Source organism: Camelus bactrianus, unplaced genomic scaffold (assembly GCF_048773025.1).
Source record: "Camelus bactrianus isolate YW-2024 breed Bactrian camel unplaced genomic scaffold, ASM4877302v1 HiC_scaffold_133, whole genome shotgun sequence".
NCBI lineage: Eukaryota > Metazoa > Chordata > Mammalia > Artiodactyla > Camelidae > Camelus > Camelus bactrianus.
In genome coordinates this window covers 1-18,099 of record NW_027413901.1, presented here as the reverse complement: position 1 = coordinate 18,099, position 18,099 = coordinate 1, and the positions used below count along the sequence as shown (strand labels likewise).

At 49.8% G+C, this 18,099-nt stretch overlaps 1 long non-coding RNA gene and 1 other non-coding gene across 2 annotated transcripts; both read right to left on the bottom strand.

Moving 5' to 3' along the window:
- Positions 1-1,015: 1,015 nt before the first annotated feature.
- On the bottom strand, positions 1,016-2,304 carry LOC141576571 (uncharacterized). Its single transcript, XR_012504986.1, has 2 exons — positions 1,888-2,304; positions 1,016-1,750 (listed from the first exon to the last, which is right to left on the bottom strand). It is a non-coding gene; the product is annotated as an uncharacterized LOC141576571 (long non-coding RNA).
- A 767-nt stretch (positions 2,305-3,071) lies between these two features.
- Positions 3,072-3,180, bottom strand: LOC141576572 (U6 spliceosomal RNA). Its single transcript, XR_012504987.1, has one exon. It is a non-coding gene; the product is annotated as a U6 spliceosomal RNA (small nuclear RNA).
- Positions 3,181-18,099: the final 14,919 nt, after the last annotated feature.

Sequence of the window (18,099 nt, the reverse complement as noted above, 5' to 3'; positions counted from 1 at the left end):
GGAGGGCACGCCACTGCACGTGTTCTTTGTCAATTCCCTGTTTCTCTCTTCTCGAGTTATCTCTTTGGGACGGCTCCCACACTGGGTGAAAACAGACAGACAGGCTGGTATGTCTCCCTACCCCACCCTTCGCCCCCAAATGACTGATCTCCTGTCCCATCAGAATCACCACTTGTTTTCCAATGTGGCTTTCTTGGATCCTGGAGGACTTGTAAAGGAAAAGCCCAGCTGGGCTAACAAGCTAAAGTCACAAATCTAAGTGTGATAAGTGTCCGTTTACTGATCTAAGTTCTGCTGGGCTAACTCGTAAATCTGAAGTTTAGTGTCAGTTTACTGGGCTAACAAGCTAACTCGTAAATCCAAGCTCAACAAGTGTCAGTAACGTGATCTGTTCCAAATTGATAAGCTCCAGTGTACTGATCCTTTGCTTTTTGTTGTTTGAGCCTTATTGGCGAATAGACCCATATTTGTAATTAACCCTATGAAACCTCATGTGCACGTCTTGGAGGTGCTCAGAGCTTCGGAGCAGAAGCCCCTCTGAGCCCGCCGGCGTAATAAATCTGAGTACTCCAACCCTCCGAGTGGTGCTTGTTTCTTGGCTGGCCTGTCATTTCCGTAACAGACTGATATCAACTTAGAGCCAAGATGGGCGCAGAACTGAAGGAGCTTCTCGGCTGGCCTAAGAAGCCTGTCGTCGTGATGTGGGAGGCATTCTTTACGAGGGACCTATCTGATTAAGTGCTTGACCGCCTTTTGGACTTTGAACCAACTTGGAGATAGGAACTAGGATGAGAGGGCACCCGAAATAGCTCAGCAAACTCTTCTCCATCCTTAGAAGACAGACAGACAGACAGACAGACAGACAGACAGACAGACAGACAGAGTGTGTGTGTGTGTGTGTGTGTGTGCGCGCGCGCGCGCGCGCGTGTTTGTGCGCGTGCGGGGGTGTGGGAGAGGGAGGAGATGACGTCAGCGTACTGGACACTGTTTCAGTGACATGGGGAGTGCTGTCAACTAGGAAGGAACGTCATGTATTCTTCAGCCTTGTGTCTGTACAGGTGGGTACACTCAGGGTTCCAGAAAGGATGGGATATTCCTGGCAGTCGTCTACTGCCCTGGCATCGAGGGCTGGCTGGCTGGCTGGCTGTCATCCAAAGTGGAGGCTCTCGTGAAAGGGACGGAACCGAGTCCCGAGGAGATGCCTCCTTCACTGACTTTCATGTAAACACAGTGGACCACAGCCTCCGGAAAGAGGGTGGGTGGCACACGTGGCCCCAGTCTGTTCTGTCCATTCGGCAAATGGCCTGGGTTAGGGGAAACCCAGCATGGCGACCATCCGACAGGCCGACCCACTGACCCACGGACGTGCTCGGTTTCTCCCAGCTTCCTGGATGACCTCCCCCACCCACCCCCACCCCACCCGCATTCCTTCACCCACCGTGGTGTCTGGTGTCAGGGCACTTGGAAGATGACTCCCATTGTTCAATAGACAGGGGCAGGAAGATTCCTATAGGACCGCAAAAACAGTCAACTGGCCATACATACATACATACGTACAAACTTTTTGTCCCCAGAGGCCTCAGACCTCCTCTCTCTGGACACGCTGAACCCCAGTAACTGGCCCCCATTCAACTGCCACATAGTAGGGGTCATCCAGACGTTCTTGGGATGGTAGGTATGACTTCCAAAGGGGTTGAAGCCTTCCTTCCCCCGCTGCAAGCCTGATGCCATCAGCATGGCCAGGACACTGCTACAAACAAACAAACAAACAAACAAACAAACAAATAAACAAACAAACAAACACACACACACCACCACCACCAACAACAACAACAACAACAACGACAACAAAAGACAAACACATGCGTATGTGACTTGGGGACATACTTTCCGCAGCCTCCAGGGACGAAGGCACCCGCTTCGCTGGGTAAATCCTACGAGGCTTCACTAAAGCGCTTGCCAACTTACTTCTCAGAAGGATCGATCTCTGCCCCCATCACCCGCCATCATCAGGCAAGGTCGTCAGAATCCATGGGAGATATAGACTAGAAGAAGAAGTAGAGGAAGGAGGAGGAGGAGGTGGAGGAGGAGAATCAGTGACATGAGGTGTGTACGACTTCTTGTCTCCAAGAGGATTGAGTTTTAAATTTTTTTCTTTTCAGATACAAGGGAAAATAAACTTTTGTTTTTTCCCCTTCCTTCCCTTTTAGAGGCGGACACCCACATGGTAACTATCATACCTCTGTCAGCAGAATGGAATCCTTTCTCTTTTTCTCCCTCCCTGACCCTTCTGGGATTCAGAAATCCTCCATGAGGATTTTTCTATTCTTGGCAGCAGAGTTATTAGCATCATTGACTTGGAGGCAAAAACTTAGGTTTCCATTAAACTGGGATAGACATGCATGGATAAGAGATACTAGTGCTACTCGTTTTCCTTAGGGTTCCCCTGTGTCTGTGGGTGTGTGTGTGTGTGTGTGTGTGTGTGTGTGTGTGTGTGTGTGTGTGTGTGTGTGTCTGTGTGTCTGTGTGTCTGTGTGTCTGTGTCTGTGTCTGTCTGCCTGCCTGCCTGCCTGCCTGCCTGCCTGCCTGCCTGCCTGTTTATTGTAGGAACTCTCTGTCAATGGAAGTATAGTTGACTTACAATGTTGTGTTCATTTATGACGTACGGCATAGTGATTCACTTATTCACACACACACACACACACACACACACACGTATACTTTTTCAGGATAGGTTATTACAAGCTATTGAACATAGTTCCCTGTGCTAGACAGTAGGACCTACTTGTGTACCTAGTTTGTATAGGGTGGTTTATATCTGCTAATCCCAAACTCCTGATTTATCCCTCTGCCCTCCCCCGTTCCTCCACCCTACCCTGTCCCCTGTGTTAACCATCGGTTTCTTTTCCATGTCTGCGAGTCCAGTCTGTTTCTGGTTTGTAAATAGGTTCCTTGGAGTCTTTTTAAAATGGAGTTATTTATGTATGGATGGGTGTCTTGACTTACTTTCAGATCCCACCTAGAAGTGATGGCATAGGATATCTGTCTTCCTCTGGGTGACTGACATCACTAAAGCTACGGAACGCTTCACGTATGTGCGTGTGTCGTCCACGTTCAGGGGCCGTGCTGATCTTCTCTGGATGGTTCCCGTGTTAGTCGATGTGCTGTGGCAGCAAGCGCTTGCCTTAGGGTTTTTGTCTCAACCTGAAAGCCGGCCCGGAGACTGAAGGTCTTCTAGTTGCCTCCACTATCTGCCTAGGACCATCTCCACGAACGTTTCCCATTTTCTCTCACCCTTTTGTCTTGGCATCATTGAGTACTAAAATGCTCCGTCTCCTGAAGCCCTGCAGACTGAAGCTGGACAACGGGAGGTAAACGTCAGAGAAATGGCCACAACAGCTCCTGTGGAAACCACCCTAGGGCCTGTTTTTGGAGGAGCCGCTCAGAGAGTTGAGCCAAACACCCCAGGACATCATCAGAGGCATTTCAAACTGCTCGAGCCGTTTCGATGACCCCGATGTGTGGAAATCTCCTACCAGACTGACCCCCTACTCCCGGCCCTGAATCTGGTTTCTCATCTGCTCCAATGATTAACCTTTGTGCTGTACTTTGGTTTTCCACACAAGTGCCTCTTAGGCGATACCTGACTGCTTGCTCCCTAGGCCTAGCTTCAGAAGCCCATCGACACCACCGCCTCCTGAGACGAGATACTACAACTGTTTCCTTGAACAGACCTGTTCTCAGAACTAAGAAACTGGGTCCATGAAACGCAGGCCCTCTAGGAAACTATTCCCTCCCTCCTGCCCCCACACCACACGCACGCACGCACGCACGCATGGACGCACATGCACAGTCAACAGCCCAGCTTTTAATGTGTAAAACTTCCAGGGAAGTTACAGAATAGGGAAATGTTGGGGTCCAGAGTAGGCTGCCCCAAAATGTGCCCGATGGACTATGCTGAATGAAAGGGACTTCACAACTGGCCAAGGGGGAGGGTATAGGTCAGTGGTAGACTGTGTGCTTAGCAAGCAAGCACAAGGTCCTGGGTTTAATCCCCAGTACCTTCGGTCAAAAATAAATACATAAAATCGAATTCCTCTCCCCGCCCCCCCCCAAAGTATACACTGCTGTATGTCAACTCTGTCTCAATAAAACTGGAAGAAAAAAAGGAAAAAAAAATGATTTAACAAAAGAAAGAAAGAAACAAACAAAGAACTGCCCGAGGCAAGAGGAACACTCTGGCCCTCCTTTCTGCCTCCCTGGAAGCAGGGGAAAAAGAATTTTGTTTTTTTAAAGTCTCCCATCCCAGAGGAATCTATCAAGTCAGAGGTCTGCTTCCATGCCCTTCCATGATTCTCAAACGGTGTAGTGGGGTTTACCCAGATTAGGAAAAGGAGGGGACTCCTTTGGCCTGAGACCAGGCGAGATTCTCCCCCTCCCTCCCGCCTCCCTCCGTGCAGTTGGGACGGGGTGGCCTAAGGGTGGGGAAATTGAAACCAAAGAACAAAAGCCGTTCAACAGAGAGGAGCCGGAGGCCAAGTCAAAGGCTCTGACCTGAGCACAGAGCTTTCTGCATTTGAATGAAGCGATTGAACGAGGCCCTGCCGAATGGATCCTCCTGACGTCCCCGCCCCCGCTTCCAGGAGACAGTCAGTCGATTTGGGACCGATCGGTGGAGAAGGCCTGGGAGGCGGCGGCGGCGGCGGTGGCGGCGGCGGCGGCGGAAGCAGCGGCGGGGGCGGGGGGGGGGGGTGGTGCGCGGGCGGGGGCGGGACCAACGGTCGCTCCAACTCTGCCTGCCTGCCTGTCTGCCTGCCTGCCTGCCTGCCTGCCTGCCTGCCTGCCTGCCTGCCTGCGGGGCTGAGGCCTGAGGGCCACGCTGGTTCCTGCCACTCAGGGAAACTTCTGCGGGTGTTGCCGAAAGATCGCCCTCCCCCACCCCGTCCCTGACGAGCCAAATAACCCAGAGACAGGGTCTTAGAGTTTAGAAGAAAAGAGGCAGCTTGATTGCTTTGCTGGGCAAAGGGGACTCACAGCAGGCTAGTGCCCTCCAAACTGTGAACCCGTCTTGGGGTTGGGGTTTCATGCTTCTGTGGACGAACAGGTTGGAGCATGAAAGGGAATCACAACAGGCGGGAGCACAAAAGGTGCTCATGATCAACAAGGGTCTCTGATGAAACTTCCTCCTAAATCTGGATGAGTGTCTGATAACATGGGACCTCCTGGTGGTCTAGTAGGTCATCAGCCCGTGACCTTCTTTATCTGGTCAGACTCACCCGGCGGCACCAGCGCCACGGAGGAACTCGGGGTGGGGGGTGGGGGGTGGGAGGGGGCTGGTCGTTCTCCTGAGCTTATCCTCCCGTGACTCCCTTCCTGGGGAAAGACTCAGACGCCAAACATGATTGTCAAGTTGAACGATCAGAGGAAGGTCAAATCAAACAGTTAGAATCGACAACTTTAGCTGTTTTTAACAGTGGGCCTGGAGCTGGGAGCGGTGTCTGGTCAGTCGAGTTTGCTGATCGTTCTAAAAGCAAGCAGTAAGCATAAAGCCAAAAATTGGCTTAGCCTAAGTGCGGCCACTTCATGATTCCTCCTTCACTGGGGGCTGAGGCGTGGGGGAGGGCGGGGGTGGGGGACAGGACTGAGGTGGCGGCGAACTTCTCCGTGAATGCTCGGAGCCGAACTGCTCTCTGGGCCTAGGTCTGAAAAAGGCCTGAGTCTCAGCTATGACAGATTCTCTCTCTTTCTGGGCACATGGACTGACTCGCCCCGCATCCTCCCATCCTGTCAGACCCTTTGGACACACACCTCCACCTGAAGAGTTCTTTGGCCTCGTCCAGAAAAAACAAACACACGCACGAACAAAACCAAACGAGCACACAGAAACCCTGCTGATCTCCTTGGACCCCATTCACTTCGGAGAGTCCCTCTCGTAGAAATCCCCTCTGCTCGATGATTTCACCACAGCCGCCTCCCTTTCTCCGGCACAGTGACCCCCCACCCCCACCCCTGCGTGGGCCCTGTCCCTCTACCTATCAAAAACCAAACCCCAGGAGAAAAGAAAATCAGAATGCTGTTTTGAGCCACTGGATCTGTGAAAGGAACCAAACAGAAAGCTGAAATAACCAAACCAGCCGAACACCAAAAGCGAACAGACAGATACCCCAGAAAGAAGGGCACGCTGACCCTTGCCCCTTTCCTTCCTGGAATCAGGACATAACATAGATCTACACCCCACCCCCCACCCCACCCTCCCCAGATGTCTTCTTTATGCCGGAACGAGAGTGACGTTCTTATTGTCAACGGTGCTGTTATGGAAATGACAGGCCGGCCAAGAAACAAGCACCACTCGGAGGGTTGGAGTACTCAGATTTATTACGCCGGCGGGCTCAGAGGGGCTTCTGCTCCTAAGCCTTGAGCACCTCCAAGACGTGCACGTGAGGTTTTATAGGGTTAAGTACCAGCTTGGGGTATTCGGCCAATAGGCACGCAATAGCTTTAGCAACATCATTATCACGAAAGTAGAGGCAGTGAGGCAGCAAACCAACATTTCAAGGCCAGATATGTCTCTTTGAAAATCCAGCTGGCTAGCAAAATATGAACAGGGAATCAGCAAACCGGCACTTATTAATTTAGATTTACGAGTTAGCCCAGCAGAACTCAGATCAGTAATCCGACACTTGTTACACTTAGATTTGCGACTTAGCTTGTTATCCCAGCTGGGCTTTTCCTTCACAGTGTAAAGCGGAGAAGGAGAGAATTCTGTACAAACAGACCTCGATGAAAAGAATCCTCACCCTCTTTTAGGCCCCCACCTCAACACACGTGCGCGCACACGCGCGCACACACACACACACACACATGCATGCACGCACGCGCGCGTATAGTTACTCCTGTTCTCTCTCTTTCTCTCTCCCTCTTCCTTTCTTACTGATTTTTTAAAAATGTTTACTGATAACACAGAAAATAATTGCTTAAATGTTGTCCAGGAATGATATTCATTTTTGAAAACATGATATATATTGTAAAGGATTTGGGCTCCCTTAGAAAAATCCCAGTCCAGGCACGATTGTATAGCACCTCCTTTCACTTTCAAGTGTCTCATTTCAGACAATAAAGTAGCCAGTCATCTTCCTTGTGCATGACCTTTGTAACTGGCACAAGTCAAACGGCACAAAATTCAGACCCAATCTCCTGATCCATATGATTCTCATATTCTTTTTTTTTTTTTTTTTAGCGAGTCCAGAAGCTATGGGTCTGTGCCAACCACCCGTGGCTGTTCACTATCCAGCATTTCTTCCATTATCTTTATGTTGTCCTGTTTCTTGGAAGTATTAGTGCAGCTACTTTTCCCGATGGTCTGTCTCTGTCTCTGTCTCTCACTCTTTTCTCCTTCTTTTTTTTGGGGGGGGGAGGAGGGGGATGGGTTTGATTAGGTTATTTATTTATTTTAATGGTGGTTCTGGGGATTGAACCCAGGGCATCATGCATGCTAAGCAGGCACTCTAACAATGATCTATATCCTTCTCTACACCGCCCCCCCGACCCTCCAGCACCCCCCCCGTCCCCGGCCAGGGCCTGTCTTTGCTCAACCCAATAGAAAAGCATTTATGTTTTGCCAGTTTCCTGGGTCCTTCTTTGTTTCATAAAACTGAGAAGAAATACACGTGGAAGTTCTCTCCTATGAATTGAACAGACTGAAGATCCTTTAAATAACCAAATGAGGTGGAAGTGCAGAGAGTACCATACGGGAACACACCGAGGCACATCGTCATCAAATTGACCAAAATTAAGGATAAGGAGAAAATATTAAAATGAACGAGAGAAAAGCAACAAATAACATACAAGGGAACTCCCGTAAGGTTATCAGCTGATTTTTCAGCAGAAACTCTACAGGCCAGAAGTGGGTGGCACAACATACTTAAAGTGATGAAAGGGAAAAACTGACAGGTAAGAATACTCTATTCAGCAAGGCTCTCGTTCAGATTTGAGGGAGAAATCAAAAGCTTCACAGATAAACAAAAGCTACAAGATTTCAGCACCATCAAGCCGGCTTTACAAGGAATGATAAAGGATGGTCTCAAGTCATCAAATCCTAAGAAAAGAGAACAAAAAGATGACAGAGAAAGGGAGGGGGGGAGAGAGGGAGAGAGAGAGGGGGAGAGAGGGGGGGAGGGAGAGAGAGAGAGAGAGAGAGAGAGAGAAAGAGAGAGAGAGAGAGAGGGAGGGAGGGAGGGAGGGAGGGAGGGAGGGAGGGAGAGGAGACCTTCGAAAGATTGCTTTGCCTGTTTAGGGTCTTCCGTTGTTCCTTAAAAATTTTGAAATTGTTTGTTCTAGTTCTGTGAGGAATGTCGTGAGTATTTTGACAGGGGTTGCATGGAACCTGCGGTTTGCTTTGGATAGTGTGGCCATGTTGATAGTATTGATTCTTCCAATGCAAGAGCACAAGGCATCTTTCCATTTCTTTGTGTCATTTCAGATTCTGGAGTATAGATAACCTCCTCGATTAAGTTTATTTCTAGGCATTTTACTGTTTTTGACTCAATGGAAGTGTTTATCCCAGTTATAAAATTCTGGTTTTTAAAGTGGAGGGGGGAAAAAAAAAAAGGAAAGGAAGGGCCACAAATGGCAAAATATCCTTCTTTCTCATGGGTGAATTGTATTCCATTACGTGTGTGTATGTGTGTGTGTGTGTGTGTGTGTGTGTGTGTGTGTGTGTGTCCCCTCTTCTTTATCTATTCAAATATTGATGTGCACTTAGGATGCTTCCGTATCTTGGCAATCATAAATGATGTTGCTGCTAATAGCAGGGTGTGTGTATCTTTTTGAATTCATTCTTCTTTTGTGGTTGGCTTTATTCCTTTGATAAGTATGTAAGTTTAAAAAGCTAAAGCTCTAAACCTTCCTGGAAACAATGAACAGTACATATATGTAAATTAAAAATATATGTGCAGTAAAAACATTTTAAAAAAATAAATAAATAAAAAAGAACGAAAGACAAGGAAATTAGCTATCAAGCCGTGAAAGACATGGAAGAAACTTAAAAGGCATCTTACTAAATCAAAGAAACCGGTCTGAAAATTGTTACCAACTGTACAATTCCAACCAAATGACATCCTGGAAAAGGCAAAGCTCTAGAAACAATCAAAAGATCATGGTATCCAGGGGTTTGGGGAGAGGGAGGGAAGGAGGAATGAACAGATGCAGCGTGAGGGATTTTTAAGGCGATGAAATTATTCTGTAGGATACCATAGTGGTGGCTGCATGTCATTGTACATTTGTCAAAACCCATAGAACGTACAACCTCAAGAGTGAACCGTCCTGTAAACTATGGACTTTGATGGATAATAACGTGTCCATGTCGGATCATCAGTTTTACCAAATAGGCCACACTGATGAGAGATGTTGAGGGGAGTGGAGGATATATGTGTGGGTGGGGAGGGCTATGTGAGAACTCTCTGTATTTTCTGCTCAATTCTGCTGTGAGCCTGAAACTGCTCTAGGAAATAAAGTCTATTAATCAAAAACAAAAACAAAAACAGAAACAGAAACAAAAACAAAACACCCAAATGAGGTGAACCAGGATTCAGTCATCCAAAATGGAGCTGGACGGCCAGTGGGAGGAACTTTGTTGCAGACATAGTCCTGTTTCAGGGAGGGGGACGTTGTCCCCTCCCTCTACACATCTTGAGTTCTCTGGGCTGGACTGATCCAAAAATGGACCCCAGACGGATCATTGAGCAGGAGCGACAGGGAACCTACTGTCTTTCATTCAAGCACTCATGTGTCCCCGAAGCAGGCAGCTTTTCTCCGTTTTAGGACAAGAAATCAGCCCTTTGTGCGAAATGGGCCGGGCTGAGAGCCTTTGGTTTTGGGTGACCCGTCCGTGAAGAATCGAGACGGAGTTTGGGTTTTGGGGAGGGGGGGAAGCCCCTGAAAGAAGTCACGAGGTTGGTTGGTTTCTCTAGGCTTCCGGGGCCTGAAGGCTCTCAGTGGGTGATCAGGGTGTTTTCCTAAGTCCAGATGCAGGGAGGGCACCCTCCACGGAAGTGATCGATTTCCCGCTTTCAGGGAGACAGAAAGAAGAGTCTGAGGGTCCCTCTTGCGTCTGCTGGCCCCTCGGCTTCTTCGGTCACTCTCATTTCTAACCCATCCGTGTGCCACGGAGGCACATACATGTTTGGGGTGGCCTCCCCTGGGTCCCGACACCGGCATCAATGGGGGGAGGGGGGGCATGAGTGGTCAGAACTGTATCAAGCTCAAGGGCACCACCAACCGGTTTCAAAAACAAATCTGCCAGCAGCTGCTAGCCGCAGCCTGGTTGTTTCAAAGTTCCCGCCTTGCTCTTGTGGTGTGTTTTCTTTCGTTTCCCCTTCTCCACTTGCCCCGTGGGGTAGTCTGATGACACACACTTCCAGTGCTTCTTTCTTGCATCTGTGTCTCCTGGGCTGCAGTCCTAAGAGCCCCCCCCATCGCCCCCGCCCCCCCCAATCAACTCGTTTCTTTACCCTCCACCAGGTCTCCTGGCTTGGAAATCTCGGCTCACAGCATGTGTCTCGTGTCCTCTCTGAATTCACGGGCCCAGCCATCCACCCTAAGGAGACGGAGGGAGGGAAGGAAGGTTTTGACCTGGCGACCTTCCTTGCCGGCATCCTCCGGATTTGGGACCCTTCAGTGCGCCACCTGCCACCCGCCATACCACTCTCACCCTGAGGCCTAGCCCTCGGGGCTCCGTCCACGCGGAAACCTGAACGCGGACGGACCTGGACGGTGGGCGGGGTGGGGGTGGGGGTGTGGAGGGGCTTGCTTCATCACTGCCGGAACCGTGGAGGCGACCGGGACAGACGCGTCCTTCAAGAGGTGAAGGGACACGTCGCCCGGGCTAGGTCCGTGCCACAGCATGTGATTTGGCTCTAAAAAGGAAACCAGGGACCCGTGGAGCCGAGAGACCTGTGGGAGACAGGCGGGGCCGTTTCTGCGTGCCCCTGACTCCCTGAAAGAAGCCAATCTGAAAAGGTGGCATCCTGTAGGGTACCGGCTCTGGAAGACATTCATTCTCAAAAGGGCAAAAGCCCCAGAGAGGGTGAAAAGATGAGTGGGGTCGGGGGTGGTGGTGGTGAAGGTTGTCTGTGTGGGTGTGTGTGTGTGTGGGTGTGTGGGTGTGGGTGTGGGTGTGGGTGTGTGTGTGTTGTGGCGGGGGGTTGTTGATGAATAGGTGGAGCACAGGGGACTTTTAAGCAGCGAAACTCTCCGGTAGGTAGGTCCACGATGGGATGAAAACCAACGTGTTGGATATGGCAATACCTAAGATGGGGTGAACTGAAAGAACCCTTCTGGGTGTCCCGCCCCTCAGCCGAAGTTTAAAGTCCTTCCTAAAGCCAGAAGGTAAAGACACACGAGAGCAATCTGAGGGGCCATCGCTGAGGAGTAACAGCGAGGCCAGTGAATCCAGTGAAAGACTGACTGACGTGGGGGCCTGGGTCCCTCGGCTCGACCCCCTTCCCCGGGAAACCGAAGCCTTCGACGCAGGGATGCGCTTTGACACGCTTCTGTCTCATCGGAGAAGGCTTCTTCTGCCTGGCATTGCGTGACGGGGCCGAGAAACCCGTCCTCTCCTCCTCTGCGTGAGGTAGCGGTCGCTCCCGCCTTTGCGCAGCGGTGAAGAAAGCTACCAGAAACACGGTTCTGCGTTTCTCTCGATACCGTGGGCGAGCGTCTCGGCTTTTCCTTGCGTTCCACCATGCAGTCAGATAGCATTCTCAAAACTAAGCGTGCCATGCAAATTTTCCTTTTCCTTTTTTAAAGTGACTGTCAAGAACTTAGGCAGCATCGAGTGAAAATGTTGGGCACCTTCATCTCTTGGTTTGTATGGAGCCAGCTAGGTCATCAGACCCACGTCACCATGATTTCTGAATTCTAAGATCCTTTCCAATCCATGATATTGTACACTCCTGGGTCATGGGATGTCACTATGGCTGATCAGGTCAAAGGGAATGTGTCCCTCCAGAGCACTTATTAACACGTCAGTTTATTTAAACGACAACAAAGGAAATTCCCTTCGGGCGATATTCATTCCACACGCTAAAGGAAAGCGATAGGTTGTGTGCCTGAGCCCACACAGTGTGACGCAGGAACGGGGTGGGGGTTGAGTGAGGAGGAACTCTGGCTAGTGTCCGGGACCTAACGGGAGATAGAGTGGAGGATTTTTGCCCTTCTTCAGGGACAGGGTGAATCGGCCCGAGGTTGACTTGTGCGCTCAGAAAGAGGGCCTTTACCGGATGCCCCGAGCAAGCAGACTTTTCTTTTCTTCTTCTTCTTTTCTTTTTTCAGTTTTATTGACATAGGTTTGACATACAGCCCTCTATCAGTTTCGGGTGTACAGCACAATGATTTGACTTCCATAGACTGTGAAGTGATTATTAGGTAACTTTAGTGACCAGGAAACAACGATATGTTAAAAGGGGGTTTAATCAACAGAACTGCTATTTCTGATGATCATCTATTCCTAAGAGAAAGGACAGATGAACACTCCAAAATGCAGGAAGTGCATAGTCACAGAATGATGAACAATCTTTACCCGTGCCGACGTTTTGACGCCAGGATACGTGGAAAGCTGAAGTTTTAGAACATAGAAATATTTGGCTCTCCATTTGACCTGGAAATCTCCTTGTTGGAAAGAAGCTAATTTCTCCTCCTCATCCTCGTCCTCCTCGTCCTCGTCCTCGTCCTCGTCCTCGTCCTCCTCCTGCCTTTTTAACTAAAAAAATAAAAAAATAAAATAAAAAAAATTTTTTTAACAAGAAGTTTTTATCTTTTTGGAGGGGGGACGGGTCATTAGGTGTCTTTATCTACGTTTCAATTAATTATTTAGATTTATTATACGTTTTCAGTGGTGGTACTGGGGACTGAGCCCAAGGCCTTGTGCATGCTGAGCACGCACTCTACCGCAGAGCTCTACGCTTTCCCAGAAAGGAGCAAATTTCTAAACATAGAACTGGATGAGTAGGTCAGCTTTTTGATCTCATAGAAGCAGCGGCCCAGTTCTCTGGGGGGAACCCTCCTTATCTTGTCCATCTCGACAACGTCAGAAACGTCTGTCTGCATAGCCCACAGTGGCCTGAGACTGAGGCCAGGGGGCTGAATCAGGTAGAACCTGAAACCGAATGGAAGAAACAAACAAACAAAAAAGGGTGGGGAGGGGCACGCGGAGGCCTTTTTAAACGTACACACTGCTGCGTGGTCTCCCTCGTCGAAACTCTAATTCGCAGCCTTCTTAAGGAGAAATATACACCTGAAACGTCTTTTTTCCACACAGAGTTTAAAAGCTTTCACCCTCCGAGCCGAAAAACCTTACCCGTCCCATCGGTTCTTTCTGAGTGAGTGGGTTCTCTAGTGTCCTACGCGTCTGCTGGGAAACAAGCTGCTGGAGAACCAGCAACTAGAAACCAAGCTGCACCAGCATTTCCATGAGCGTAAAATCTTACATTCACACTTACTTGCTTAAAAATGCACACGCCTGCTTTGTTTTCATGTTTTACACAGTCGATGACCTATAACATGTATGATGCTCAAGAAATTGTGTGAGGGGCAATCCTGAGATTGACCGTGAGGGCGCAACAGATGGCAGATATTTCCTTAGGGTAAAACAATGGACGGTCATGGGAAGCCAGATCATCCATTAACAGAACTTGGTTCTGGCAGGAAAGCATGTGGTTTAACCCCAGGGAAATATTTGCTATCTCGAGATGTCCCAGAGGCAATCACAGGATACACTTAGAAATTTTGCATCCCCCGAGGAGGGTGATTGTTCCTGGAAGGGATAGGCCTGAAATGAATCAGTTAGCCAGCAAGCAGAACTTCGTGCTTCTGGCATGAAATATCTAAAGCCCCACCTCTTTGATCGCATTTCTTTTTTTTTTTTCCCTGAGCCGTATACTCCCAATAAACAGGATGTCGACCAGGCTTTTGGCACTCTAGATCCACGAGACCTTGAGTCCCCTGGTCCCATTTTCGCTCTTTACTTGGTCTCTTTGTTTCTTAATTCTTGCGTCGCCCGTCCTCAGACACGGTCCGGAGCTGCGCTGGACACAGCACCCGTCCTACCCGACTCGTGAGTGACCTATAGTTTTTAAATGAAAGCTACAAAATCTCTGGTCATGTCGATCTGCTGGTCTCGTCTGTATGAGACAGGGCAGTACCTGAGTTTCAGAGACACACACAGACACACACACACACACACACACACACACAGACACAGACACAGACACACACACACACACACACACACACACACACACACACACACACACACACACACACTCTAAAGGGAACAAAGAACAAAGAAAGATAGAGAAAGAAAAAGAAAAAGGCTCAGGGGAATAAAGGATTCGCTTGCTCTCTGTGACATGACCCAGTAGACCTAGTTGTCACGAGACAGGAAGCTCAACTCTCCGTGTTTACATTATCTGTTCCTGAGCTTTCTTGCAGAAAATTCTCATGCGTTTCTTTCCCCTCACGGAAGTCTTCTCTATTCCCCACAGAGCCTGGGGCGATGGCTCTTCACCCTGGAGCCGCCTGCGGCCGATCCAAGATATCGGATGATTTATGGAAGTGATCAGTGATCCTGAGACAAAGCCCTTCCTTTAGGTAGAAAAGCATGGCCCCTGCTGCTCAGGGAGCTGGCACTCCCCCTCCCTCTCCCCTCATGCCACCTTCTCCTTTGTGCACAAGCTATCGCTTTCGCAAAAGAGCTTGGCTTGCCTGAGAGTCTTGTGGAAGCCATCCTCATTTCTATGGTACTGCCGTCCAAGGATCTGGAAAGGGCCCGGTCCCATGTATGCATGTATGCATGTAGGCACTTGTGTATGTCCCCGGCTTGTAGGCCTGGCATGTTTCTTCCTCCACATACACTTGCCAGAGTTCATTCATGAAAGAGCTCTATGGAACTGGTTTTCAAGGGAACATGCAGGCAGGGAATGCGAACAGGAAGGAACCCAAATGTTTTCCTTCAGGTTGACATGATCTAGGACAGATCCTTTCATCCAGAAAAGCAAATGTCAAGGGATCGGTCTCGTGAAAAGAGCCATGTCTTGATTGTGACGAGCAGCATTCGAGGTGAAACTTTTCGCCTCCCTAGGTTTACCCCGAATCCATTAAGTTCCTGTGGGTTATCTCTGTCATAAAACGTGTCAGCCAGGAAAAAAAAAAAAAAAAAGAGTCTGGGAGCGATGGTTGGCTCGGTCTCAAGTCTCAGGAAGTGTTCACACCCCAAGCAGTCCGAGGGGGTAGTGTGTGTGTGTGGGGGGGAGGCGGTCCATCTCTGAAAAATTGGTGCCTCCTCCACGTAGTTTTTGGTCCCTTGCAACTGAAGCATCTGGCAACGTCCCTGGAATGTTTAGATCGTTTCCAAAGAAGATGAGATACGGAAGCGTTCGTTCCTGGCTCCATGAGTCGAAGGGGACGTGCTTTAATATCTTTCTGACAGAAAAGACTCGAGATCTGTCAGTGTGTTGGCCGACATGACTGGTATACCTTCGGAGGATGGATGGACCTACAGACAGACAGACAGACCGGAATACATACATACTTACTTACATACGTACATATGTAAACATACAATACAATACAATACAATACAATACAATACAATACAATACAATACAATACAATACAATACAATACAATACAATACAACAAAACAAAATGAAACAGAATAAAATAAAATAAAATAAAATAAAATAAAATAAAATAAAATAAATTAATTTAAATGAAAATAAAAGGATGCTGTGAGGAGAAAGTGTCTGTTTCTGGCTAGGACCAAATCGTGTCCCTACGTGGACCGGTTGGGAAAGACTGGTGTCCCAGATGGTTCACCGTGACTTCCTCGTGAACATTTGCTGTGACCGATTCGGGCTTCGGAACTGTCACGGTCTCGTTCTGAGGAACATCTCCTGGAAAGCATGTGGAGACCGTCTTCGTCTGCCGTCCTTAGGAAACGTTCCAGCAGAGCGGGTGTCCGAGAGCCTCTAGGGGCGATGGCTATGCTTCGTGGACGTCTGTCCCTCTTCAGGCCGAATTTCATGGAAGTATGCTGATCTGGCCAGCCGACAAGTCTGAATGGGGGTGATTTTTTGGTAGAAATGCGCGTCCTTGGAGAGACCAGGGGAAGGGGAGCATGTCTCAGTGGAAACTCTCGTACAGCGTGATAGAGATGAGAATGCGGTTCTGTGTCATCATCTTTGCGTGCTTCCCGCCACCCTCCCCCTCCCCGCCCCGCCCCGCCTTCCACTGATGCGCTGGGCCACGTCACGCGTGCTTCGAGTTTTCTCCGATGGTTGGCCAACGCTCTTCCGACTCCCGTTGCCCATGGTTCTCCCGCTTTGGACTTGGCATCCTCGAGAACCAAAGCCGCCCTTTCCCTGAAGCCCCGCCGAGCCGGGCTGAGCAGCTGGACATCCGCTGGAGAGAGGTCACTGCCGTGTCCCCTCTCGAGACCCTCCTCCTGCCCGTTGCTGTGGAGGCCACTCAGAAAGTGGACCTGAACCCGCATGCGTTTTTCAGGCCACCCGAGCCTCTTCGAGCCCGACGCCTAGACATCTTCCTGACTGGTGGCGCTCCGGACTCACACCCTGGGTTTCTCGTTGGCTTCAGCCACGGACCTTTGTCTTCCTGGAACGAAAGACCAGACCGGTTTCATCAGGTGGAACCACCTGCCTGGTGGCGGGACTGTCGTGGAACCCTATGGACCACCCCGAAGTGTATATGCAGCCCAAGGGTGATCTCTCCAGTTGAACAACCATCGAGGCCCAAAAGGACCCCTGCCCCGGGAAGAAAGAAACTTTGACCTTGACCCTTAGCTGCCCGAACGAGAATTTGGATCAGGGTTGGGTAGGGTGATGGAGATCTCCCTTGGCACAGTTCCCGTGTGCGGGACTTTCAATGACTCTGTCTTCCTGAAAGGACACCCGCCCCCTGACCACGCTGTCTCGTCATCAGTTTGTTTCCACGAGGGACGAACCGTCATTGTGTGCACGACAAAGTTGGCCGCTGCCTGTTTGGTCCGCCATCGCTCCGTAAGGGACCGACGAAGTGTGCGTCGTGACCAGTGACCGATTTCGGAGCCCGTGGGTGGTGGGCGGGTGTGTATCTGTTTTCCAGGTCACGCGCGACGCGGTGTGTCGTGGTGTGGCCCGCCTGGCCACCCCACCTCCCTTCCCCCATGGAAAATCAAGGGAGAGTATTGCCCGAGACAGACGAAAGTGCAGCCACGAAACCTAAAAGGATGACCCTGGATGTCAACTTGGAGGTGGCTAGGAGACGGCTGAGCATGCATAGGATCACACTGCACTGCCACCGTGTGGGATGCCGCACATGTGTCGCCGTCGTGGTTTTCATCTCCTCCACCTATTGCCCTCACCTACATCCACTCTTTATCTCACTGAACTCTTTTTTTTTTTTTTTTTTTTTTTCCGGTAAGACAGTGAGAATTTTCCCTCTCTCTCTCTCTCTCTCTCTCTGTCTCTCTCTCTCCTACTGTCTCTCATAATTGACCTGACAAGGGGATGTCCGTTTTCACGTGTCCAACATAGCGATTCGGGATTCTTCCATGTTCCACGATGATCACCGTGATGAGTCTGGTTACGGATCAGTCACCGGACAGCGTCATGACAATAGTATGGATTGACTCTACTCGCCCTGCTGTCCATGACCTCCCGTAATTTGTGTATTTATTAATTGGAGTTAACTGGAAGCTTGTACTTTTTCCTCTCCCTCACCCATTGCACTCATTGTTCCTTCTTGGTATCCATGAGCCTGTTTCAGCTTCCTTGCATGTGTTCCTGCGTATTGTCTTGGGGATTCTGCCTCGAAGTGACAACATCCCTCTCGAACTTAAGTCACTTAGTTAACATCATCCCCTCTAGGTGTAGGTCTCTCCAGACCACGTGGCACTGTCCATTCGTCCATCCGCGGGCCCGTAGTGGAACTGCCGGGTCTTCCAGGAGTTTTCTGTGGAATGTTTTGAGGGACTTCTGTCCTGTTTTCCCTAATGGCTTTCCTCCACCTCCGTTTCGCCCTCTCCCCCTCGCCCCCACCACCAAC